Here is a 27,665-nt window from a genome sequence, read left to right as displayed (position 1 = left end):
TTACAATTTTCTATTTCCCCATCCAGAGCTGTGTCTTGGCTTAAAAATGCAAAACTGAGAGCTCAGCCAGCTGCTTGCACTATGTGGCTGTGTGGGTCATGTCAGGAGCCACTGCTGTGTTGCCACAGGGGCCCCAACCTGAAAGTGTTCTTTCAACTTTCTGTTTTCCTTGATACCAGCTTTTCAGACACCATTGTAGATAGCATTTGCGTTGCTGAATAGGACTGCTAGAATTGCTTCTCTGGCTCAGTAGCATTACAGTCATTGCAAAATCCTTCTTTTCACCCCAAAAGAGAGAGCAGGGTTAAATTTTGCCGAACTCCATCCATTCACAATATTTCCCTGTTGTTAATTACTCCTAAAGGGGTACAAAATGCTGTATTATCCCAGAAGTGGTATCAAATATGCCTGTCTCACTTCCCAAGTACCTTTTTGGGAAGGTATTTGAATATGCTGTGGAGGCATCAAGTGAGCAGGATGCCGCACCCACTCCATTTATTCAGGTTAATAGCTCTGTTGAAGTTGTGATTTTCTCACTTGGCTTTGTAAGGGTCAGCATCTGCCCACTGCTTCTACACCCCTTCTCCAATAGCTGAAAGAGCATTTGGTATTGTCTCCTCCTGAAAATGTAACCTCTGTGCCTGTACTCAACCCCTAGCCCTGTTTCTGTTTTAATAATCAAAACTGATGGAGCTGTAAATACCTCGAGATACTGCTGCAGCCTTCTGTACTTTCTGCTCTTTGGTCTTTAAATATGATCATGATTGGGCTCATCAACAGATACAAAGATATTTGGGTTCTCTGATACAACTCAGGATTGCAGTGACTGCAGTTACCAGACTTTGCTCAATTGTTCTTCTAGTGACAGCCTCAACTTTTTGTCAAAGCAAAGAGAGCTCCCTCCATGGGAAGGCTCCTTGGGCTCACAGCCCTGCATTCAGGGTCAGAACAAAGATTGTGAATGTTATCCAAAACTTGAATGTTATTTGCATGTTATCGAAAATCCTCACTGCTTCCTCTTCTCCGTGATCTACCTCCCCCTCCAACTCCTGTACCAGCTGCAAATGTTAACATAGGTGATATTTAATTTTATGTGTATGTATAAATCAATGTGCACTTCTCCAATCCACTGCTGAGAGGTTAAGAAATGGCTCTCATGGCCTGTATTCCACCATGAATTCCATGTCCCCCACCTTTTATTCTTGAGAGTCTGCTGTCTGTTCAAAGCTGAAAGGACAAATCTTTTGCTTTTTAAATCAGTGCTGATGACTATCCTGTGATGTACGTGTTACAGAACGAAACACTTCAAAATTTTACGGTCTTCCAAGTATTTTTGCTTGGAGCTGACTGTTGCTGAGGATGCTGCCTGATCTCTGTTCCTATGACTGTCACTCTACAGTCTCTGTAAAAGAAAGGTAAATAGCTGGAGGGAACTGGGACTCTTCTTTTCACTGCCCATAAAGCCAAAACACAGGAATGGTGCAAACATACTGGTGAGACCAAAGAACTAAATTACAATGAAAAAGCACACCTACCCAAAAAGGGAAGAAGTGTCAGACACCCAAAAACATGTAAGAGTCCAAAAACAAAGAGGGGAATTGGGATGGGTTAGTGGCTGGAGATGATGAAGACCATTTTTAAGTTATTCTGGAACATATTTTTTGGTCTCCCACTGGAGAAGCATCAGCAAGCTGTGACTACCTCTTTGCTGGTCACACCATTAGCCTCATGTAGCAGGGAAAAAAATATCCTAATTTTTTTATCACAGACAAGTCCATGAGTTTTTCTCTTCTGAGGTGAAGAAGACCAGTGGCACTGCTCAGAGCTAAGCCTTGGCCTTTACAGCCTCGTACGGAACTGTTACCTTTTCTTAATTTTTTTTTTTTCTATTTGTCTTCCTGTAGGGAGCAAAAGCAGTAAAAGGTCATTTAGGGACTGAAGGCACTGTTCTCCAGTCTGTACCTGCTGATTTGTATTATTTTTAGCTCAGAACAACTCAAAAACATTGTCAAAACTTGTTTAAGAACCTACTTGAAGATTTCCATTGGCCTGTTTTGAAACTATTAATAAATAAGACATGAAGTAAAAGAAAACTAAAACAATTACAGAGCAAAAGAAGCCAGCTCTGGTAAAACATTTTTTGACTATTGAAATACAGTGAGGCCTTAGCCAAGTATAAAGGCACAGGCTTTAACTACTTTCAGGGCAGTCTAAGCCAAGTGGTGTAACAAAGAGGCAATGGGAGACAGGGATCTCTGGAAGACAAACACCCACTTTTTGTCAGAGGGAATATGAGGAGGGTGGTTTAGTCTGCCTCTGGCATGAGCTCAGTGAATATTTCAGAAAAAAGTAAAGAAACACAACTGGGATTTTCAGGTACGCCTTCAGCCTTCAGTGTTCTCTGCAAACCCTTGACCAGGTGATCAACCTACATATGAAAGCAACAACCTACCACTGAAAAGGACACTCTATGCACCAGCATTGTCTCCTGATTTACCCTTTTCATCTAAAAATCAAGACAAAATATACCAGCCAGTTCCATGGGTGACCCAACACTGTTCATTCCTTTGTTTCTGCTTCTCTAGTCTCATCTAGTGAAAGGTCTCTCTGGTCTAGAGAAAGGCATACCTGCCCAATCCAGGAGGTTAGAACTAGATGATCTTTAAGGTACCTTTCAACCCAAACCATTCTAGGATTCATCTCTTGCTTGGTCTGTGTATTTTCTAACCAGTTAGATCAATATGCTGGGGTGTGAACAAAATGTTATCACTGCAGTCAGCTGCCAATTAGGAAATGAAAAAGGAAGGTTAAAAAAATTCCCTTAATCTGCTTCTAAATTTTGTATGAGAGGATTATCATTCAAGCAATCCTGGAATCAGAATATCTAGCGAATAACACCTACAAATTGTACATAATCCTCGGAGAAACTGGTCAAATACCTGGAAATACTTATCTACTTGGCTGCAGCTGCTTTAGCCTCTTTGAAGTGATGCTGTTCACAGGCAACTCAGTGATCAATTAATTCAGATCATCTTTCGAGGGAATTATTGCAAAAGCATAAAGCATATGCTAAAGCATATGGCTAAAACTTTACCATATGGCTAAAACATAAAGAAAAAAAATGCAAAATCAACTTCCCCAAAATTCCCCAGTGATTGGGAGGGGTTGGGAAACAAAAGATCTCTCCATCCAGCCCCATAGGATGGGGTGGAGTGAACCTATAGACTGGCCTGAGTGGTGCTTCGTTTTCCATGTGATATTTTATCATGGGATATTGAGATGCATTTCTATTAAAACAGAAATTCTGCTATAAAATAGAGAAAAGCAGAATTACACTAGTGTACAGAAAGCAGGGCACACTGCCTACACATGCCCAGGTGACAACTTGGTCACTGATGTAAGGTCACAGCTTCCAGAGCTGGGATGGGAGCTGGAGCACAGAACAGGAAGTGGGAAAGCAGAAGATGGCACAGGGCTTCTTAATCTCAGGCTTGGAGAAGAGGGAAGAAGCAGCTGCTGATTCCCCTGTCAGAGGAGATGCCCCCCTTGGGGCTCAGCACTACCAGCTCCTGAAGCAGAGAAGGGGAATGAGGGGGCACAGCCAGTGCAAGGAGCAGCACAAGCGTCAAGGGGCAGCAAATAAAAACAAGCCAAGCATTAAACAATTGATGCTGTTAGGCTTTAGGAAGGATTTACTTACCCTTCTTATCTGCTTTATTAGGGTTTTATTTTATAAGTCTGCTAGGCATCCAGGTTAAGTTTGTCAATGGAGAACATGAGCACTTTGAGAATGTTCGGCTGCTTTTGGAAGCTCAGACAGGTACTTTTTAATAGCAAACTCTTAAAGTTGAACCCAGATGCTGATAGCTGCTAGTCTAGCCTGGTCTTACAGCTCCTCAGAACCAAGGTCACTGGGGAGGATGCCTGTGATGATGGGGAGCAGGTTGCTCCTTGATTTTCCAACAAGATGAAGTTCTGGGTTCCTGCCAGCAGCACAAGCACAGAAGTTGATGGGATAAGAAAAAAGATTACTCTTTATTTGTCTCCTTTAGAAATAAAATAATTGAAATTTACTACAATGCACTGTACTCTTGCACTTCATATGTTAAGGCATGAGAAGGAGAAGAGGTGTCCAGACTGTGACTGTCAGGACCTGTCAGGAAGGCTGTGCCACGCTGGTACCAGGGTGACCTGCAGGGCTGTAGCCTGTCCCTGCCACCACTTCTTTGTTAAAAAATGAAAACTAATGTAACAAGGACATAACCAGGGCAGCACAAAAACACACAGCCACGCATCTGTCCTTGTTCTGGAAGAGATCTGACTGCTGCACTCTCCAGCACATCTGCAGTGTAAGGTAGAAATAGCCCACATAGGAAACTGCCTCCAGCCGCCTGGCTTCAGCCTGCCAGAGGGTGCCAAGGAGTGGGCACCATCCACAGATGTGGGTCTGTAGGTCTAGCAGCAGCTAAGCCACGGGGCTGAGTCTGTGGAGAAGATAATCTTGTGAACTACCAAAGACCAGTCTAAATGTCTCTTTGGATCCAGGACTTGGTTCTCAATGTGTAAATCTGTGAGCTGTCCCCACCTCAGAGGTGCACTGGGAGGATAAATACAGAAGATTTGTGATAATTTCAGATGCTGCAGCAGTGGAAGTCACAGAGCTGGCAAGAACTGGGGAGAGCTGCCAAACCTCATGGATGTTTGCTCATGTCTCTGCTCAGCATCTTTAATGCTGTGAACACGTGTGCATGCAGAGACACATGGGGAGGCTTATAAACAGCTTAGTTCTTTACATAAAGTATTTAGATGAGGCAAGAAATGTAAATTCTTCTGTTCACCTGTAAAATTCACAACTTGTACAGGCTGAAGTGGGATCAGCAGAGTTTGTGTCTCACCCAGACCTCCAAAGACTGCAACTAGCCCTTACATTATGGTTAAGGACTAAACTGCTCTGTCCTGCAGGTGTTTCTAAACACCATAGAAATGCTAATTTGAAGAACATGAAGAAGTAATATTTGAGAATTTAGGAGCTGACCATGAATTATCAATACCAGTTCCTTGCAATTGCATGAGGCATGAATTAAGAGACCAGAGAACAAGCACAACCACAGACTAAGATAAATGGAGACTGAAAATCAAGAATAAACCAAGAGATTGGAGGAAGATGGATAGGAAAATAGAATCCATGCTTCTTCTTCACAAACACCCATCTGGCAGAGTCTACCTCTAAAAAAACATTCAACTTGAAAAGTTAATCTTTATATTCACATTTGTGGGGAATTAGTCATTAACTAGCAGGAAATGAATCGATTTTCAATCCCAGCTTTTCTCTGATTAGATTTGGACAATAAGAAACTTAATTGAGCTGTGGTAGTGCTATAGGTCAATACACTAGCAGCTCAGCTATTACTCAGTGCTAACAATAAAAAAAAAAAAAATCAGGGAGAATTCATGTCAAAACAATTAGTATTGCTAGTGCTTAATGCCACAACTATCACTGATTAAATGTTATTTCTCTTTGATCTTCCTTAACTGAGCAGCAGCACTGGAACACTTTATTTATTTTCAGTTTGGCACAGTCTTCCACTACCCCAAGGTCAGCGACAGCACAGGGCTATCAGGATCCTGCTGTATTGTGGCTATGTCCCAGCCTAATTACAGCTTCCTTTTCCTTGACACTGTGTTATCTCTCTAGGAATCTGGGAACATACCAAATGCAGGATACACTGGGATGTTTCCTTGGTTTTTTCCCCTCCTTTTTTTTCTTGCTCTAGTAAAGATCATCTGACTTCTTCTCATTTCTGAAAGAGACTTTATTTTCCCAGTGAGTTTTAGTTCCCAAGGTTCAGAGTATTAACTTGAATGCTATGCCTGCTGTGTGAAGGACTAGTGAAGTCCTTAGTGCAAATTTCCCAAAAGAACAGGACTACAGAAGCATCAGTAAATGCCATTTCCAGCCAAAAAGGGATTTGAAACACGAGTCACTAAAGTCTGAGACAACCATCTCATGAATATACAGATGGAACTGCAGAAAAAATACTTGTGCCTGAAATATCTGATTGTCTCATATACTTATGTAATGTGTACTCCTAAAATTCATCTACATATGGAGTTTTTATAGCCCGGTACTTCAGAAAGGAAAATGCAGAAAGAGAAGGAAAATGGCTGTAGCTGGGCCTTTCAGAGAACTGATACTTCCCAAAAGGGAGGAGAGGTAAGGGAATGGAACGGACCCCAAAGTCAAAGGGGAGAGTTGGGAAGGATGGCAGCAATAATGGCAGTAGTTGATATAATAGAGAAGAGGCAGGTGGGCAACATCTTGGTGTGGTCATTTTTTCCCTGCTGTCCCTAGGTATATCCTATTGACTTTTATTTTCAGTACTGAGTTTGAAAGCAATCCAGCAGCTCACAGAGGAGCTTTACTGAAATGAGGTTTTGAATCATTTAAAATCAGGCCTGCATTTTAAACTGCTCCAAGGTCTGTCTCAAAGCTTTTCTTCTGCAATGAAGCTGAGAGCAGACGGGTTTGCAGTCATCCTTCTGAAAATTCTGTACAGCCTTACCTATGAGATTCATCCCTCTGTAACTCTTCCAATTCTGTTCTTATTGATACTTATAACAAAAAAGACTCTTTTACCACAGTACAGTTTTAAGAAGACAGCTTTCCAAGATAATGTATTTTCTTCCATATCTATCCTTCTCTAATAACATAAACCCTTTCAAAGGTCAGTTCCAAGACTTACAAGCCCAACAGGATACAAAAACATTGAAATACCAGCCTTCTGGTGCAAAGAATCATGCATCTATAGATACATATATCTATATATACCTAGAGAATCTATATCTGTATACCTATAGAGAAACATTCCTCAAGGGGGTGGACTAAATGAGTTCTTATTTAGAAATGAGACAATACTATTGAACTCACTGATGTCCAAAAAACCCACTTTTATTTACGTGAAGCATTGTGCACATTTGCAGCTCCCCATGGATAACTACTATTATTGCTGTTATTGATAGTCACAATATCTGGGAATCTTGGTTGAGCAGCATTTGGATAACACCTAAACCTCAACATGTAAGAAAGAGGAAAAGACAGAGCAAGGAGGCTGGAAGACTTTTATTTGTGACTAGAAAGGATTTTCACAAGGGTGGGAAAGAAGACAGGAATGGTGCAACCCATTGGGTCACCTTCTGGGAATTAAGAAGCTGTACAGGCAGGTCTGGAATAAACCACAGGGATTCAAGCAATTACAGCTCCCAGGTACACTGCCTCCTTGGCTTCAGACTCACAGAGCAGATCCCCTAATGGGAAGGAGTCTTGAACAAAGACCTTCAAAGAATGTCTGAAATAATAAAAAGGAGCATCACTCTCTTGTTCCTTGTCTAAAATGGTGCAAGAAGGGAAAATCCTCATCATATACAATTTATTTTTTCTATCAGTTGTGTTCTTTTCTCACTTGTAGAAAGAGATGTAGAGAACCTCCCTTTGGGCCATATGGACAACTGCTTTCACACAGAGATGCCATCTCCCTGCACATGCTGTTGCTGGGCTGGTACTGGCTGTGGTCAGCCAGTGGAGACAAAAGTGGGTATTGATACTAGTGATACTCAGTACTAGATGGTTCTCAAAGGTGTCTCCTTTTTAGGGAAAAGGCCAGATAATAAAGACAGTATCATCACACAGAATCGAGTTCCTCCCAGATTTCATCCCAATCAACTCCAATCAGCTCTTGGGGGATGCAGATTTTTGTGATATTCCATTAAATGGATCTTTGGAGAGGGAAAATTACCCACATATTCTGTTTCCTTGGAAGGGTAACTTTGTAATATCTCCTTCCAGTGGGTTTCTATGGGTTTAGCCCCTCTTCCAGTTATCAGACACGATCACAAGGGCTCATTTTAGGGAAATCCATAAACTGGAACATGCTGCCTTTTGGCTTAAAGCACTGCAAGTGAGAGGCAAGATTGCCTCCTCTCCTGCATTTGCCTACTGGTGTAACCTTAAATCCTTCAGTGCATGGTAACTTTGAATTTCAGCTCCTTTTTCCCATGATTAAACTACCACTGATGGAAAAAAACTATGAGTAGAGTAACCTTTTCTGTTACAGAAAAGTCAACCAGTTATGGGCTTACCTGCCTCTTGGTTCCTTCAAAATCTTGTAATTATTCATATACTTAGTCTGCAAGAAACTTAACACTAGAATGCAGTAAGACCATAAAAAGGGATAGTAAAAGATAAATTCTAAAATCTTTAGAGAATGAGTTACTTTCAATTAAAAATTATCTTTTTCTAAAAAGTGAGAAAAACTATGCTCACAAAAAAAGCATCAATATGCATGCTTAAAAGAAAGCTACTATCCATGCCCATTCTTCCAACACCAGGATATCTCATGGCATGCACTATTTGACATCATTACAGTGATTGAAGTTTCAATAACACAATTAGGAGTCATCTGAAAGGAGACACAACAAAAAGCACTTAAGCAGTACACTTCCCTGATGTTGATTCTTTGCTGCTTTATTTTTCACAGAAGCTTAGTGTAGCTACATGTTTTCCTTTGGATTAAGTTTCCCTCTGTGCACCAGACCAGCTGAAGACCCCCACACCACTTCAGTTGTGCATAAAATTCTGAGCCTGACAAATGTAAAACTGACATCTTCACTGGAGTGGTGAATGAAATTTCATTTCAACATCAGATCTATATAAATTTTTCCCATCAGCTACAAAAAAAAAAAATCTCTAAAATCTTAGAAGTCCAACTAAATAAAATTGCAAGTAGCAAAATACAAGATCTATTCATAGGTATGGCAAAGCGTAACTAGAGGGATGTATCATAATCAATGTTTCCCATTAACGAACATTACCTCAAAAACATGCTCAAAAATGTAGAGTGATGCAATTTGAACTGCCCAGCACTGTAATTATAGTAACTATCTCACACTGGGGAGCAACTTTTACTTTTTCATGCTAATTAACAAATATGAGTAATAGATCTGAGTTCCCCCACCACCACCACCAAGTGTTCTGGTAAATGTGTTAAAAAAATCAGATTGCAGGGTTTCATGAATACACAACAACAGCTACTCAGTCCTTAGCAAGCACACAAGAATACAATAAAAATAATAATGGCAAAAACAGTACAGTAATGAGGTGAGAACTCAAAGGAGGTTGATTAGTCACATGTGCCTTCAGAGAAGTTCATTCTCTTATCTTGTGAGAGCAGTACCCTGTATCATTCTTAATATTCTTGTACCCCAGAGTCAACAAAGATGATTAAAATGGTGTATAGACATTAATAGTGTATAGACATAAACTGTGTAATTGTGGCCAACCTATTACACTACCAACTGCTTTCCAAAAGGATTCTAGTTTGTGCTTGCCAAGAGGGAGCCTCCCAGGAACACTGTTCTTGGTGAAGCCAGTTCCCAAAGCGTCCTTTTAAAGTTTACAGCTGGGGGATACAGGCCAGTTCCCAGCATCCACAAGTTCTTTCATATCTCCTCCGTGAGTTGATTGCATATAATGCTCTCTAGAGACAAGTTGTTTCTAGAGGCACAGTAACAACACAGATTTTATATTTACTTGATAGACTCACATTTCGCACCAGATGTAATTAAGGATAAAATATAATGGGCTAATTCTAGTAAGGTGTTAAATTCTCAAACAAATGAAAAATATCAAAACCAAAGTCACAAGAAGATGAGAATTAAACAAGAAAGCATTCTCTCAATTGTCTGCTGTTACCACAGAGGTAACAGGTAGGCTTCTTCTCCAGCATAGGGACTTTTCTGAATTTCCTCCTCTATTGCATTCCTTTCTCAACACACTCCTATCTTAGAGTTTTCTTGATGATCAAAGGATTTTAGAGGTCAAAGACTCTAAACATTTAATAATCCATTGCAAGAGGCATTCAATGAACAACCACTCTCTTATGGCAGCTGTCTCTAGATTGAAACGAGTTTCACAGAGACACCCTGCGACATCTTTAAAAATATATGACAGGGCTGGCACTTGAACTCCTTTAGAGATCATGTTCTTATAAAAATAGGGCAAGCTCCCCCTTCTTATAGCATGAGATCTTTATGGAGAGGTGGCAACATCTTCATAACTAAAGTTACAAGCAGATTGCCTTGTAAAGAAATCCCAAAATTCTTTTTATCTTTCTTCAGTGACATTCAAACACCTGAGGGTGACATATGCCCAGGAAATGACCTTCTACAAACCAGCCAGTCTCTGAGGAAGTAACAAATACTGACTGAACAAGAAACACAGGAGAATTGTGTCCAGTCCATGTTAAACAATAGGAGAGAAGAAACTTTAAATATGGACAGGACATGTCAGAGAAAAACAATAGCCTACCAAGCTGGTGGGTGCCAATCCTTTTTAGTGCTGTCAAAATACAGACAAGCTTATCTGCCAGGCTGGGGTCTAGGGTCCAACTAGAAATCACAACACTGGCACTTCCTGCTGCACCTGGGATGGAGCTCAGAGGATACCTAGTCCAGCTGTCAGGGCAGATTGAGCAGCATCATCTGCTATGACCCTGGGAAGAGACAGTGCATGAGAAAGAAGGCAAAATCCTAAACCACAGCTCCAGAGCTCTCAACATTTTAAGCACTCACCCAAGAAGACACCATTAGCAGTTAGGAGCAGTATTTTGGGTTGTTCAAGTACACTGGAGAGAGAATTCTCTGAAATTTATGAATGTCAGTCAGGGAGTGCTTTCTGAGGTAACTCTGCTCTTCTTTTCTTACAAGGTGTTGGCAAGAGCCTGCACCTCCACTAGCTTAGTCTCTCCTCTTAGAATATGAGCAGACTGCCAACTCTTTGGAAGCTCCCAGAGCTGAATGATATTTTCACAGGAGTCTGCCAGCTGGAGACTCCTTGTGTCAAGGTTTTGGCTCTCATCATTTGGGAAACAGTGAGCGTATACTCAAAGCAAGCACTGAAAAAGGTAGATTTTTCACAGCTGCCTGGATTATTCATGAAGAAAATTGTCTAAATTCAATCTAAATAAAGCCCCGCTGGCAGAGAGAGAAGGTCTCAAATTTAATCACTTCTACCTGCTGTCAGCATCAATACTTTTTCCAGCCCTACCCTAAAAAATGTTATATCTGGCTTCTCGTATTCACTACATTTATGACACCCTCTCAGCTGTGGAAAAGTCCTTATATCCAACTGGTGCCACAGGACCTACCCTCATCTGGGAATATACCATCTTTTCTTCTGGTAGCACTGTTTGCCAAAAAAATATTTTTGTGAGTTGATGTGTTTAAATAGTTTGCCCCGTTTAGCCCAACAAACACCAATTCAATGCTCATTGCTCAGTGGAGAGAGATGCTGCAATTTAGTGGGGTGATAAATCCCAAGGTGGGTAATAAAGCCCAACAGCAGGCATGACCCAAATCCCATTCCAGGTGAGAACTTTGTGATTTCTTGAGCTGAATAGATGAATATCTCAGTGAAGTGTAAGATTTTAATTCTCAACTGAAATATAAAGTGCTGTTTCCTCATTCTGTCTTAAACTGATGATGTACCTATAGCCCTTCCAGATTTACCAATAAACAAGACAGTCCTGTTGCATGTCCAGTAACATGCATAAATATCTGCAATTTACAACTACCTACTCCAACTGCTGATCTAAAATTACAGGCAGAGAAAGGGATAGTGTGGTGCTGAAGCTCGATTGGGATGCCAATTTGAGGCCACAGCATCATGTGTTTGAGACCTGTCATGAAGCTGAAACACAAGTGAAGCTGTCACAGCAATGCAATGACAGCACAATTCGGCATGCTCATGAAGTGACTAAAATCCAGGACGACTGCCGAGTCAAGGGGAAAAAAAGCTGTTTTTTTCCTACCCTGTGTGCATAAATAGGAAAGATCTGGTTGTGTTGTCCTGTGAGAACACTGAGATGTCAGTCTAAAGCAACAACTAACATGAGCTATAATTATGGAGTGGAAGAATGTGTTGACTTTTCAACTGAAATGTATCCTTGGCTGTTTCTCTTGCTGCAGCAGAGTTGTGTTTTCACAAGAGGGCAATGTACATTTTCTAGTCACGGCAAACCCGTTTGTGCTTTTCCCCTGACAGATATCAACATTCCCATTGTCTCAGGAGAGACAACAATCTGCAGATGCAGCCAGCTATACCAATTTGTAAGATGTGTACTTAATAACAGGTTTTCAATTTAAAAAAGAGCTGTTTTCACACCTACAGAACTCTGAGTGATCCCAAAGTGCTTTGCGGGCATCAATCTAATCCCACAGCCTGCACACATGGGTGGACACCAGAGAACCTGCAAAGCTGAGCAACAAAACAAACGAGCTTGTGAGATCACACATAAATAAGCCATCTACCAGCTTTTATACCTGACCTATCACCTTATTACTTTTTGGGTCCATCTGCTTGGGGCTATCAGGTAAAAACAGCATGGAATTTGTTTTACATAGGGTTTAGGAAAACTCAAATTCCCAGATAAAGGATCATCCTGCATTTGCAGACTGAGTCTCCAGCGAAGCACAGCCTGTATAACACATACCAGGAACACCAGGGTGGCTGCCCATGTGTTGCTATCAAACAGCACATGAACAATATGCCCAGCACTGATGCCAGAAGGTGCAAAGCTCATTGTTTCAGTGCAAATCAGTTATGCAACATACAGACATCAGTTACACAACAGACAGACATTGGGAGGAGCCACCTGTTATTCACACTGAGTGGTGTGGAAGCACGTAACTCTCCCCAGGAAGACTACTGAGAAGTCCAAACACAACTACAAGAAACAGCATTTTTTTGAATTTGGATATTGGAAAGAATTATCACATCTGAATCATCTACAGCTCTCAAGCCATGAAAGTAAATAGCACAATACTGAGAGGGCAGGCAAATTTCTGGCTGCTCTGAATAGCCCAGGAATTACAGTTTCCATGTCAGGCAGGTGAGATCTTGGTTTCCAAATACTTTGGATCATGCATCTGATCTTCTTCCAAATTCTCCATGGAAAGGTTGGTTTTTGGTTTGAGGCATTAGAAACAAACACCAAGGCCAACTGATGAGCTAAGAGGCTTTTATGTATGTGTTATGTTTCTGAACAAGTCCCAGCCACTTACTTAGTCATTTACATTTGAATACTGTGCCATTCATTGCTTTCTATCTCACTCTTTAATGCCAGGTTTTCAGCTTTACTTAAATATTGTCCGAAGGTGAGGAAGAGTATCAAGTGTGAAGGACCTTCCAGGAGCTCTCACAGTGGGGGGCCAGTTTCATACCGTCTCTGCATCTGATGCTGCTCAACACTTCTGGGCTGCTAAAAGCTAGGCAGCATCCCAAGAAGCTTCAGGGAATTGGCAGAGCTCTGGGGCCCTGCAAATAGTGATCATTTTCACTGGAAACAGTTACAACACACGAAGGAAGGTTCCCCCATGTTCCTTAGCTTGCATCAAAATCCTGTGGGCATGTCCTCCCCCGCCTGGAGAGCGGATGCAAGGAGGCTACAGCACTGCTGTACCTTCAAAAGCCCCTTCCACTATCATCTCTTTTCAGTTTAACTTGAAACAATAAAAGCAATTTAATCTTTCCTGTGTTCATCTTGAAGGTTTTTTTCTAAATATATTTTGACAGCAGAAATAAAGACAAAGTTTTAATAGAACTAACTGAACCACAAACTGAATTATGTCTTTCCATTTCAGGAGACAACCTCGCTGCTAATAACATCACTGTCCCTCCAAAAGCATGCATGACAAAATTCAAAGCATTTCTCTGTTCCTTCACGGCGTTTGGCGTCTGGCAGTAGCTATGCAGCACAGAGAGCTGCCTCTTACACGTGTATGTGTCATGTGTCTCACTCGCTTTGTCCGGGAGCTGGGGTGGGACCATCTGAATTGCTGAACCAGTCTGTCTGGAAAATTTGTATGCTAGCGGATTGAAACGCAACTGAACTCTGGCAACATCCCTGCTTTGGATCTCTGCCTAGAACCTTTATTTCTTCAGTGTTCTCTGGACACATGCAGCAGCTGCAGGCGTTCTGTAGGACCCCCACACCAGCAATCTCCCCCCAGAATGGAAGCAGGGTCTAAACTGTACTGACAGCCTGGAGCATCTTAATTTTTCAACACTGGATTCTTTATTTGGTTCCCATCTTACAGAAACAATAGCAGTCACCAAGCAGCTTACTAAACCAGGGTAAAATCCTGAATAGATGCCTTGCTCACAGATTTGTTCTTAATTAGGCAAACACCCTCTGAAATCACCAAAAGTGCCAATCAAATAAAGGCACATTTTATTTTGTGACCACAAGGAAAGGGGTTGAAAGAATTTACATCGGCTGCTAAGTGTATGCTCTAATGACCACCGCTGGATGTTTGGTAGTGACCTAGATATAGAAAACTTTGATCTCCTGGTTTCTTATCCAGTTTCTAGATAACCAGAATAACCAGAGTGAATAAAAATTAGGATGGGCAGAAACTGTGTGTGATATAAGAAAGAGGACCATGAAACACCGATCCCAGACATTTCACCAACTAAAGTAGGCAGACACTGGTAAACATGATTAATAAGAGCAAGCCAGGAAACAACATTACATTTCAAAGAAGTCTAGGGGTGAATAGCTAGAGGAAATGAGATACAAAGTCTTTCACATGTAGGTCACCACTTTTAATGCAGCTCTGCTCATAGCAAACTCCAGTCATTAATATCTGACAGCTGTCTGGCAGCCATGTAGAATGAGATGGTGGTCTTTGTTTAATTGCTACTGGTATCTGCAAAATATAACATATCAACAGAACTGCAATGCTGTGAAAAGTCTAAGCAGGAAGGTCAAGGACTGACTGGGCTTTGACAGAGGATCTCTACCCCCTTACCAAAAAGCTTCATTTCCTATTTGTGTCAATCTGATATATCTCAAGGGTAATAAATCTTTGTGGGTGAACAGAGGATAAAGAGAGCAAAAAACAGTTCAAAGAGAGCTGTGGTAACTCTGCTGCCTTGAACTCAAACCAAGGCCCAGCTCCCCAGCTGGTGGTTCCACTGAAGTGCCAGCACACCACCAGTCCACACTGGCCCAGGCCTGCTTCCTGCTCCTTCCAACAAGAGCAGCACAAAGCCAGGACCAGCAGATGCGAGGGCAGACACATGGAGCCAGGGAACGAGAGAAGAGAGCAAACCATGGCCACAAAAAAGAGACTTGAGAAGGAAGAAGGTGCTCTGAACAAACCTAGAGGATAACAGTGCAGAAGATGACCTTAGTATGGACCCACATGGAACTAGTTTTCACATCTCGGTCCAGTAAGAATTTAGGATGTGCACTGTTGGTCCCACTCTGTCTCTCAAAGGGGTTACAGAGGACACCAGGGGCTGCAGAAACAGCCTGGCCACATATCACTGACCCACCCCTCAGCCCAGGGTCCCTGTCAGAGTCACAGCAACTTGCCAGTCAAGAAGCATAGTGTGGGGAGAGGTTGAAGTTGAAATTCACATGATTGGAATAAAGGGTCCAGCCATAAATGATGAGTAAACAGAAGTCTTTATTAGTCCCTTTTCAAAACCTTTTCTTTACAGTAAGAGAAAGGTCTGAATTTCCAAAGCCCATGTGAAATACATAACATTCACCTCAGGAAATGAGAGAAGAGATTATTTTACAGCTTGCAAGACAAATCTGCCCAATTGCATACCAAACAGAAAGCTATGATTTCTATGTTTAACTAAAAAACTAATATTATTTAGTTTTGTGGGTTTTTTTAGTAAAGACCAGGTTTAAAAATTCAACTTTGATTCATAAGAGCAAATTGTGATTTTTTTCTCTTTTTCACTAATGCCTTTGTTTTTTGGACAAACTTTATCCACTTTATCTGTCCCAAACCCAGGTGTCCCACCTCAGCTAGCTATCAAGCTTCTCTCAACAGTGACTGAAGAGAAGCAGTCACCTCCAACAGGAGATTGTTCTTCTTAAACTAGGAGGATGTTTGGAATAGGTAGGATGAACTCTCCTCTCAGGTGGTGGTTGCTGGAGATGCCCAAGGTATACTTAGTTTAGACTCCAACATGACAAAGTTAAATAAGTTGACCACAATCTTTTGTAACCTGGAGGGACTCTTCAAGCATTTTATGGATATTTTGAATGGTTATTTTGGGCTCTGTCTTGACCAGTGTGCTCTTGATGCTATTATATAAAGCACAGTACTTTCACAAGTAATAGTCAGATTGTCTGAAGGTTGCTTGTGAAAATGACACATCAAATATGTGTTGAAAAAGAATAGTAGAGAGCTAAAAATGATGGGTGTATATGCTTCTTCTTCACAGTTATCAGTGCTGTTTAAACTGCTCAGAATAAGAAACATGCCAAAAAGGGAGTCATGGGTTTTGTTTGGATTTTTTTAAAGTGTTTTCTTTTTAAAACTCCTCCACTTGCTTTTGGAACTGTGTACATGACATTCAAGAGTCACATTTGCAAGTATTTGCATTCAGCAATATCTTATAAAAAACAGTGCTCTTTCATATCACATTTTACATTCTATACTGATCACTCACATGGCCCCTCCAGCAGTGACACAGGGACAGACTTCCTAACAGAACTGGTTTTTTTCATTGAATATTTTCACTGAGTGAAAAAATAAACGATGCAGAAATGTATTGAGGTAGAATAACCCCCCCCAGGTGAGTCCCCACTTTCCGGGCTAACTGCATAGTACTCTCCAAACAGCTATCCATCAGGCTGGAAGGTAACCACCACTAGATGGTGGTGGTGGATGCCACACATAGGGTACCTGGCATTTCTTGGTAGGCTTTCTCACAAGAAACACTTGGGCACACCATGCAGACCTCCACTGTGCTGTAAATCAGACATTATCCTGGGTTGCACCCCAAGCAAGAGCCAAGTGCTTTAACTTGATACAGGCTGTTGTATCACTGTCAAAAGCTGCATAATGGAAAGTCTTAAAACTTTGGAAAAATGTTGTGCCCGGTGTGAAACAACTGAACACTGCAGGACATTGACAAAAACAAAAATGAGGAATGCGGGAGTTTCTCCAGACTTCATTTAAAATAATCACACTCTGCCCCATCATGCTACAGCTGCCTTTGTCGAATTTAGGTCCTTAATTGGCAGTGGAAACCTTTTTGCTTTCTCTCTTATGGAATTTACATGTTCTGCTGCTCTTCCTTCAAGCAATGTAATTAAAAAGCCTGCTTAGCATAATTAATTTGCAAACAGGTTGGATGAAATGGGATTATATCCCAAAGGCTTTTTCAGCATTAAGTGGAACTACTTCAAGTATACTTTAATCTAGCGTCTCCTGTATATAAATTTCTTGCATTTTGCATTTTAAAAGTGCTTCATTTTGAAAGGTGCTACAACTGGCAGCCCCGTTCTGACTTGTGCTGCTGATATGGACCTAGATTATACAGCTCATTCTGCAAACCTTGTCCCCAGAGCACCCAGTCCCTGAGCAGAGGGAGGCTGTGTAGTCAAGAGCTCCTCCATGTTGAGGAGTTTTTTCTGAAAACAACTTATCTTCCTCAAAAGTCCTCACTCCAACCTGATGTGAAACAGCAACATGGCATTTTAGATGTTAACAGGAATATTAAAATCAGTCTTGCACAGACAACCAGATCAATGCTGAGGGAATGGGGAAGGAGGAAAACCTTCCCACAGGGAGCAGCTGGGACCTCTGCAGCTGTCATTCCCCTTGGAGAGCTGTTCTGCCGCCTGCACCAAGACTTGGCATTATTCCTCCCTCATTTGTAGGCTTCATTTTAGGTTGGGTTTTTTGTTTTGTTTGGGTTTTTTTTGTTTGTTTGTTCTTTTTTGTGGTTGTTGTTTTGGGGTTTTTTGTTTTGTTTTGGGCTTATATTTTTTTTTAACTGAGAACCTGTCCCCTTCACTCTACAATGGAGAGATTTCAGCTCCCTTGCATGACAAACTCATTTCCAAAGAGTGATAATAAATCAGTCATTTATGGCATTAACATCTTAACTCTAGAGACTTTTGATTCCAATACAATCACCAGTACCTGGTAAAAGCAGGCAAATGGAAAGCCCTACCACCCCAAACCTCATTTAAAGCTTATCATCCCAGACTAGAAACAAAGAAGATTATTTCAGTGATCTAACCTGAGAAAAGATCATTCGGGTAGTTTTACAAAGAGGGAAGTACACTTGTGATGTGACAGTAATGGACAAGTGATGCAGTAAAGAGTCCAGTCCCCTTCATCACAATCTTTCAACCACTTGAATTTACATGGAGACTGACAGAGTTGGTCTGTCAATTCAAGGCAAAAGGATTATTCTCTGCTAATAAAAACTGATGTGTTGTAGTAAAGCACCTATTAAACTCAGCTGTCATGCAACAAAAGTCATTTAGCAAGCTCATGGTTTCTAGTGATTATTGCTATTACCTGCCAATACTATTTCTATTTAAGCCCTCATTCTACTGCTTTTATAAGCAGTTATTTCCTAAGACAAGCTATACGGTTCATCAGGGAGTGAACTGAGTGATGCTGCTCGAGATATCACCGATGGAGAATACTGGGGAGAGAAGTCACTGGACTTCATCTGTTGCTTCATGACTGGAAGCAATGAACATAATCACTGTATCACATCACTGGAGAGTTGCAGGATATATCACAACTAAAAAGACATGAAAATAGTCTGCAGGGCATACCTGAAGCCTTGAATTACAAACTTATAATAGACGTGGAGGTTTCTCACAATCTGTTTGTAAGGCTACTAGTCATAACCTACTATAGTTTGAGCAATAAATTTAAAATTATAATGATAAGACAAAAATAATGTAATACATTTTATCTTGTTTTAAATTATTAATATAATGGGAGAGAAAAAAGTATTTGATTGCTTCCATAGGCTTCATAATCTTAATTGGTTAATATCAAGTACTTTATTGAAATCATTAATAATTTAGTCTCATTATTAAGTACGATATTGAACAAGCTATTAAACTTGCTAACAGGGGACAGATAACCTCTTGAGCATCAGGCTCAGAGAAACTCACCATTGCATCTTATTGAGTGCCCATGTGAATTATCTGATACATCAGAAGGTTTCAGTGCATGGTGGTGTCTTTCCTCCATGAGAGTATTATGTGGATATTTTTTACATAAAACTCGTAGATTTTTTTTTTTTTGGAGACTTTTAGTCCTCTGTCTTAATTGTATGAATCAGGGACAGAGACTCAAAACTCATTAGAGGAACACAGAAAGACAGATGCAAACATGCACACAGCTCAATCACATGATCTTTATTTCCTAAAGAAAGAAGACAGCAAATACTGCCCAGACAGATATGACAGACCAGCTCTAGGGCCAACCAGTGACCTTGGCCAGCAGCTGTGACACAGCACACCCCAGCATTGCTCCCTTTGCTCAGCATAAGAGAGATGAGGTTGAGGGAGACTGACAAAGCCACATCAATACCAAGTGTCAAGGGGACCTTCATGGGAGCTTAGAAAACTAAGTTGAAATAGTACTTTCCAGTGGTGGTAAGATTGCATCTCAACCCCCAGCACTTCAAGGCACTACTTTATGGACTGTAGAGGAGACAGAAACATGGCTTTTGTGGAAAGGTTTGATTTTGCTTTGGTGCCCATCTCCAGGAAGGGTTCTCCGTCCCGGGAATCAAAAACTGACAGACAGCCATCTTCAGCCCAGGTCATCAGATGCTTCCTGGGAGCACTATTAAATCTAAACCTCCCACCTTCCTGGACATTCTTCATTGGAGAATCAGCTCTCTCCTGAAAATGTTGGCTCAAGTGACTGAGCTCACCCTCCCACTGAGCAGGCACCCAGAAACACACCTTCTGTGAAGAAAAAAGGAAAAAAATATTTCCTCTTGAATTTGTCCAGTTAGGTTAATTGTACACTTTTTGTTTCTTTAACATCTCTATTGTGCTGGTACACCCAGGATCTCTTGTGGACACGCTGGTTGCACAAATTCTTCCCAAAAGTGCTCTTCGTCTATACAGGCTGGTCACGCTCCTTTTCCCAAATTAGCCCACTAGAGCAATTCACAGCTCTTGCTGTGGAAGTGCTTCATTTCTTTGCGACAGACTGTCAACACCTGGATTTCACTTCTGAAGTCTAACAGAGGGATGCTTAACTCATAGACCTTACCACTGAATCATCCATCCTGGGTCCCTCTTTCTTGGCAAAGGCAGACAAAGAATGATCTTCTCTCATGCTGAGAGAAGAAATCAAACCTAAGCACAGATGCTGTAATAAACTGGACTCTGACTTGTAAAAAATAAGGCTTGCCACGCAGAACAGCCACTGCTCACATAGTTTATTGACTACACACAGCCTGTTGAGCCCTCCACTAGCAGTGGAAAGGAAAATAACAACTACATTTTATTGGTTGCACACCATGGTGGAGGGATAGCTCACTGACATCAATAAGCCTTTTTGCCAGAAAGGTTCTCTTATACACAAGAGGAAGATCTCTTTTAAAGACTAAGCCAATGAGAGGAAGACATCCTTAATAAGTTAAAAATTTGCCTCAGAAGACCAGCGAATCATTTATTTCATCTTAATCTAGTGATGGTTGGTTCTCCAGAGGAATTAAAGACTGTTTTGGCGGTTGAAACCATCTCAGATTTTGGACTGTTTCCTCCAGTCTGACTGTTACCAGAACTGTCCATCTGACTCTGGCTTCTCCTTGTATTTGTAGATGGCTCCCATTTTACCAGTGGACTATTTTAGCAGGAGGTTGCTCCTATTTTCTCTGTAGGTGAAGCAGCACTGCCAGCTTCACAGCTCTGTTCCTCACTCCCTCAAAACAGAACAGCAATTTGCAAGGACACTTTTGGGCGACAGCTCAAAGAGGAAAGGAATAAAGACTACCTGCTTTTCCTGGATCTGCCCTATGGTCCCAGCTTCAAAAGATGCTGGTTCAGGAGTGACAACATAATCCCTGTCCCCCGAGGAGTCCCAGCTGGGGTCATGGTGTGCACAGCTGCCAGCACAATCATTGGCAAACACAACTTCCCACTGTCATAGCAGGTGCAATACAGGGTATGCTCTCATCCAAAATCAGGGGGATTAACAGATTCATTCTCTTGGATGTTAACCCAAGGACACAGTTCCTCCATTTGCAACAGTACTACTGGAAAGAATGATTAGTTGTTGCCTTGACTGATGTCATCCAGATGTGGTTTTTTTTAGAATCATAGAATCATTTAGGTGGGGAAAAACCCTTAAGATCATTGAGTCCAACCATTAACCTGATTCTGCAAGACCATGACTAAATCACATCCCTAAGCACTATGTCTACATGACTTTTGGCTCTTTTGGTTTTGTCTTTTTTTACTTAAAAGTCTTTTATTTTTGACCCATGATCCTATTTATCCTCAGCCCCATCTTGTATTTCACCTTCTCCCTGGATACATTAGCTCAAATTCCTTCAGTTAAGTTAAAACATGGGAGTGCAGGTGAGAACATTCATTGGAAGTGCTGGCATGAGGAATAATCAAAATATTTAGAGGTTTATTTTTCATCCCATGGTTTTTCTCCATTGGTGCTGATGACACAATCTCTTTATTCCAAGCACTTCAGGTCGGCGCCTTCAGGCGCTGCCATTCAAGAAGTAATGTTATCCTCCTTTATGAATCATAATACAGATGAGAAAAGAAAAAGGTAGCCATGCTCTGTGAGATAGCAGTTACTGCTCTGAGAACAGCAGTAAGATTTTCAAATGAGATTGCTTCTCCTTACAGCTTTAAACATATCCTTAGAAAAAAAAAGACAGTTAAGGCTAAGAATACATTGCCCTTCAAAACAGCATCAACATAATATAGTAAAAAAAAAAAATGAAGTATTATAAGGCACAGGAATCCAGAAAATCCAGTTAGAGACCCTGTACGGATGTTAAAATGAGCAGTTGAAAGGCTGGGCTTATCTGAGGTGTACTTGTTTCTCAAAGTTCCTCTGCACTCAGTAGAGATATCCTTGTTCTTGGTGGTTCTAGGGAGAATTCGTATCTCGTTTCAGTAACTTTTCCATAAAAAATCTAGGAGACACTAATTTTAATCTGGTGAAGGGCTTTGCTATATTCTTTGGAAAGTCAAGGAAATGGTATCAACCAGATTATCTGTACACAGATGTCCACCTAGCCCATCAGACACCTCTAAGAGGTAAGGAATGAATACACAGTGTTGACTCTCACCCAGCAGACTGTAAATACATAAATAGCAATGACTACATTTCAGACTTCATACTAGTGATGCTGACAGGGGAAATATAGTTAAATTGGACAGGGTTACCTGAGTGCTGAAGAAAAAAAATTGTTCAGTCAGACTAACCCATTGATTTAATCTGAATTTTTGTATGTCACTTGTTCCATGTCATGTGCCATTTGTTTTTCTAAAAATACAGTGTGGTTTTATTACAAAAAAATAAATTAATCCTATTTTTAAAAAATTCTGCTACAAATCCAGTTGTTCTATTCCTATTGTGCACAGCCATAAATGCGTATCTTTTTTATTTCTGCATAGCATTTTGTTTCATTGTTTTTCACAGTCTAAATATTTTGCCCCAAATGTCACAACAGTTTTGTTGCCTCATTTCAACAGTTTTGTTAGTAAAACAGTGTGTACCAAAGTACAAACAATACATGTGAAAATGCTTTGTCTCTTGCAACAGTATTGCTAAGGGATTGCATGTATATACGTTGGTTTCAAGACAACCAAGGGAACTAAAGAATTAGGAATTTATTGCATAAGCTGCCCAGCTAAAATGACGTTTTATGATGTTTATATTCTCATCAAACTGTGTCCTGAAGTGCAGAAAAGTGTAACCATTTTGTAGGAAACTTCTCTTAAATGCTTTAATAAAGACAGTTAAATGTGTTACTTGGCATATAGTGTTATCCTAGAGGAAAGAATGCCTTAAGGAATTATAAAATGCCTTCAAAACTAGGGAAACATATGAACAGATTTTAGAGGAGAATAAAGAACTTCTGCTTCTGTTGAACATAATGAAAATCTGTCACTTTCTCTGCTCAAACAGTCTGAACTTGCTCATTGAAAACTTTCTCTGTCCTACAAAAATTTGTCTTCCCACTGTTAGCATCATGCCAGCACTGCTGCAGAATTCATTTGCCTGTCAGTTGTCCTGCAGCCTTCATGGTACCTCCTTCTTCATTGTACCAAGGCACAAATGCAGACTGGGTCTTCACTTCAAGCAGTGGATTTTGCCTGTTACCAATTACAGTTTTGGAGAAAGCAGTGTTACGTGTTCTTCCCACTGCAGGACAGTTCCTCCTTTTCAAAATGTCTCCTTGAAGTCTGCCTGTTGCTACCCAAGGCTTGACAATTAGGCAGCTGGAACTCTGGTTGAGGTTTCTGGGGCTCTTGGTGCTGTTTCACTCTTCACATTTATTCTCATGGTCCATTCACCTGCATGCACCACCTCCTCCTCCAGTGCAGACTATTTTGCAGGGTAAAGACAATCTGTATGCCTTGTGTTGGTACAACACTACTGATCATGCACCCTTAGACTAAAAAATGCTAAAGCCATTAACTGCAACAGCATTTCTAACATCCAAACCATTTCTTAGAAACAGTCCCACCCAACTGAGCCAAAGCCGAGACCAGAAACACCGATGGAAAAGAAAGCCAATCAAGCCTTCGAAAAGCACTTGAGACTGACTCCTTTCTTACCCAAATATAAATACATTTGTCTCTAAAAGAAGAAGCAACCTCACTATGCAACATACAATGAACCAAACATGGTTGGAACTAGATGATCTTTAAAATCCCTTCCAACCCAAGCCATTCTATGATTCTGTGATGTAGAAATACTATGTGCATTAAATTAAATTTTCTTGGTGATGTTCTCCCTATTCCTTACTCCCCATTATCCAACATTGCATATATACCTAACACTTCTTGGTAAGGTTTGGCAAAGCAAAACCAATCTGACCACAGTGTGTTTTCAAGAAAACATCACCAAAATATAATCAATTGATTGAATTTCTAAACTTTCTCTAACATGTTATATCACCCTTATTCACATGTTTCTAGAATGGAATTGTATTCTTCTTATACTGCCACATTTCTACATATTTCCGAAAACACATTCCTCACTAGTTATTTTAAGTATCTTATACATCTGTATTTCTATCCATCCTCTTTACAGATCTGGGATTTAACTCCAAGCTTTGGCAGGTAACTCAGCCCCGTTGCTTAGCAGCAGCTGAGCCACATGTAAATGCAATAATGGAAATTCTCGCGGTTACAAAAGTGGAAAGCCTTTGCCTGCTAAAAGCGGATGTTTATAAATCGTCTGGGAGTGGAGTAAGTGGCACTGTTAGATTAGAAAAATTCTTTCCAGCAAAATACAGTTTTGAATACAAATCCAATTGGCCTGACACAAGTAATAGAGACTGAGGCTAAAAAAGCAAGAGTCAATATTTAATTATGATTGCTTTTATATATTGACTACTCCAGTATTTTAACCATCATATGATTACCTGTAAAACAGGCCACTCTCCATTTCATTTAATGGGTGAAAGAATGGATTAATGAAAGACAACCGCAAAACTTTCACCACCTTTATAGAACTGGGATTTGTTGTTATCTAAATCTGTTTTCAATAAATCTTATTTTAAAAGCATTGAACCAAGTGTCAATGTGGATCCAAAGCAAACTGCTTAGCACTCCACCTTTGCTCAAAAAAATACCCGTTTTAAACTGCATTTGACAGATCCTTATGCTGACAGAAACATGCAGATTACAACTCAAGCTTTCTAATTCTACGGTACCATCAGCAGAAAGGTCTCCAAGCTGAAACAAATGAACTTGAGAATGACCACAGACAATGATGAGAGTGGTCCCTTTCTACATGTACTTCAGCATCTTCTGCATTGCTGGCATGTAACATGTTGAGGGGTGAGCCCATACTCCTCATGCAATTTAGCTAATTTTCACCTAATTTGTCCAAATCTGAAAGACAGCTATGAAAGATGAGAATCCCTCTATAGTGAAAGGAGAATGGCACTTCCATAGCATCATTAATTTCTTTGAAAAATAAAGGTTTATGGTCAGATTAATTCCTTTGAGAGCTCTCCTTTGGTCCATCAGCTATTAAAGAAACAAAGGTGGTTCTGTATAAGGCAGACAAAATGAATAATCCCAAGGAACTACCTCTGTCTTTCCATTGACTCTAGCACAGCCTAAATAACAAACTGGCCTTCAGATGGCACAATTAATCCCAACCCCAGACTCTTTGCAGAAACTCAATGGCAGAGATGAGGGTGACTAAATAATCAACAATCTATGGGAGAATGCCCTGGATTTTAACTGACAGACCCCAAATATCATCCCTAGAGGTGCAAATAATCTTCTGAAGATTAATTTATGTCTATTTCCACCTCCAACCCAGACTGATTCTTACAGTCTGTAAAACAGTTATTTTGATACACAGATCTTGTTCAGGACTTCTTTGACCTAAAGATAATTTAAAACCTGATATTTTACTCTACAGTGCCACATTCCCTGAGTTCTAGCTCCATTTGTCGTTTTTACATTGCATATTTATACATGGCACAAGATTGTTTTTCTTCACTGAACTCTGTTCAGGAAAAGGAAGAAATAACAGATTTTCCTATTCTAAATATTTCACAAAAGGTTTTATTTATTTTCACTGAATGTTTATTTATTCGTGATTTTTTTCTCCCTTCTAAGTATGATGGTTTGTCAGCTTGTGACACTCATTTTCTATTCATTTTCATCAGCTGTGTCTCTGGCTCCCATGAGAACACTTTAATTTTGTTGCATGGCCCAGAAATATGATAATCAACAAATATTTCTAGGCCAAATCCATTGTCACAGTGTCAGCAGGCTCATGTGAAATACTGATGCAATTAAACACTGATTTGCCACTCCATCTCCCAGCAAGACAGATATAAAATACAGTTTGGTTTACATAGATCTTTTTAAATTATTCCCTTTAAAAACCTTATGAAAGATAATTGGTTATACTGAAGAACTGAAACAGGAAAAATGCTTAATATTTTTACGGTGTTTTGCATTTTACTGCTGTACAAACATTAACTAATTAAGCCTCACAATACCCAAGCGAGGAATGGAAGGAAGCATTATTATGGTTATATATTATAATTATACTGTCTCATTTAGAATTTTCTGGGTTTTGACTTTTAAAGTAATTATTATAATTATCACAAAACTAATAAAAAGTCAGAAACAATATTTTTTTTCAGTATGAATATGTTATAAGATAAGCAAATAAATAGTTTACAAATGCCTAAAAGCACACTTTTTTCCATGTATCTCAGCTTCCATTTTCCCTTTGTCCATTGAGTCCACAGGATTTGATTTTGTTTCCACCGAAGGGGAAGAAAAATCTTTTCAATGATCACAATGGATCCTTGAATTTAACAACAACAAAAAGATAAAGAATGTGTGAAGTAAGATTATCTCTGTGATTTTTACCATTCTCATAAAACATTATGAGATCCTGATATAAAACATGCTTATATGTTCCAAACAACATTATAAAATCTGTATGATATTTTGCAATTGAGACTAATTTTTAATTATTATTGTTATTATGCAAAATTGCTTTTCTCTCAAATACCTCTTACCAAGGTCTGGATTTCTCTCCCCAGTTCCAGACATCTAACAGTTCACTGGCACCCTTTAGACACAGGTAGATAAGTTCTTTCCAAGAATGATTTCTGCCATGTCTGTCATACATCTACCTCGTAATGAGATAATTTCCCTCTGAAAGTGCCTTTGCTCTCCACTAGTAGCCAAGTCCCATGCATTTCTCCTACAATACTGGAATTTTCAAGATCTATAGGGATAAAATCCACTTTATCAACCCTACAAAACTGTCATACAACATTTGAATGTTCAATTGGCTCCATCATAATACCTAGTCACTGCAAATTCTTAGAAGTGAACCACAGCTTGATCATCCTCTGGGAGAATCTTCCTTACAAGGCCATAATCAACCAAATGATAATTTGGAAAAGGATCTCATGCAGTTTCTTTTTAGCTGGAAATATAGTTTCCTTCTTTTTTTATTATGTAGGATAGACCTAATAATAATAATGTTTGTAGAGTGGATCCAGCAGGAGAGAAGAAAGAGAAGTAGTCTAATGAACCCAAAATATACACAATACTCTTTTGTTGGCAGGTGCTGGAAAAATAAATAAACCAATAAAGATCTGATAATATATCAAGCAAGTCAAGCCAAGATTAATAGAAGACACAACAGAGGGATGGGATGCCATCCAGAGGGGGCTGGACAAACTTGAGAAGTGGGCCCAAAAGAACATCACGAAGTTCATTAAGGTCAAGTGCAAGGTGCTGCACATGGGTTGGGGCAATCCTCGATATGAATAGAGATTAGGAGAAGAACTCCTTGAGAGCAGCCCTGTGGAGAAGAACTTAGGGGTTCTTGTATGTGAAAAGCTGAACATGACCCCACAGCCCAGAGTGCCAGTTGTGTCCTGGGCTGCATCCAAAGCCCCATGGGCAGCAGGGCAAGGGAGGGGATTCTGCCCCTTTGCTCTGCTCTCATGAGACCCCACCTGCAGTGCTGCATCCAGCTCTGGGGTCTCCAGCACAGGAAGGACATGGATGTGTTAACAGCAAGTCCACATGAGGCCACAAAGGTTCTCAGAGTGC

General features: G+C 40.3%; 1 protein-coding gene across 2 annotated transcripts in view; it reads right to left on the bottom strand.

The window, feature by feature from the left end:
* VSNL1 (visinin like 1) overlaps window positions 1–27,665 on the bottom strand; it is a gene marked incomplete at both ends in the record, with an annotated part of 46,162 nt that overhangs the window by 2,252 nt on the left and 16,245 nt on the right. The gene's annotated exons all lie outside the window — the stretch shown is intronic.

The sequence above is a fragment of the Coloeus monedula genome (genome assembly GCF_965178545.1).
Source record: "Coloeus monedula genome assembly, chromosome: 2".
Classification (NCBI taxonomy): domain Eukaryota; kingdom Metazoa; phylum Chordata; class Aves; order Passeriformes; family Corvidae; genus Coloeus; species Coloeus monedula.
This window is presented reverse-complemented; position numbering and strand designations above follow the sequence as displayed.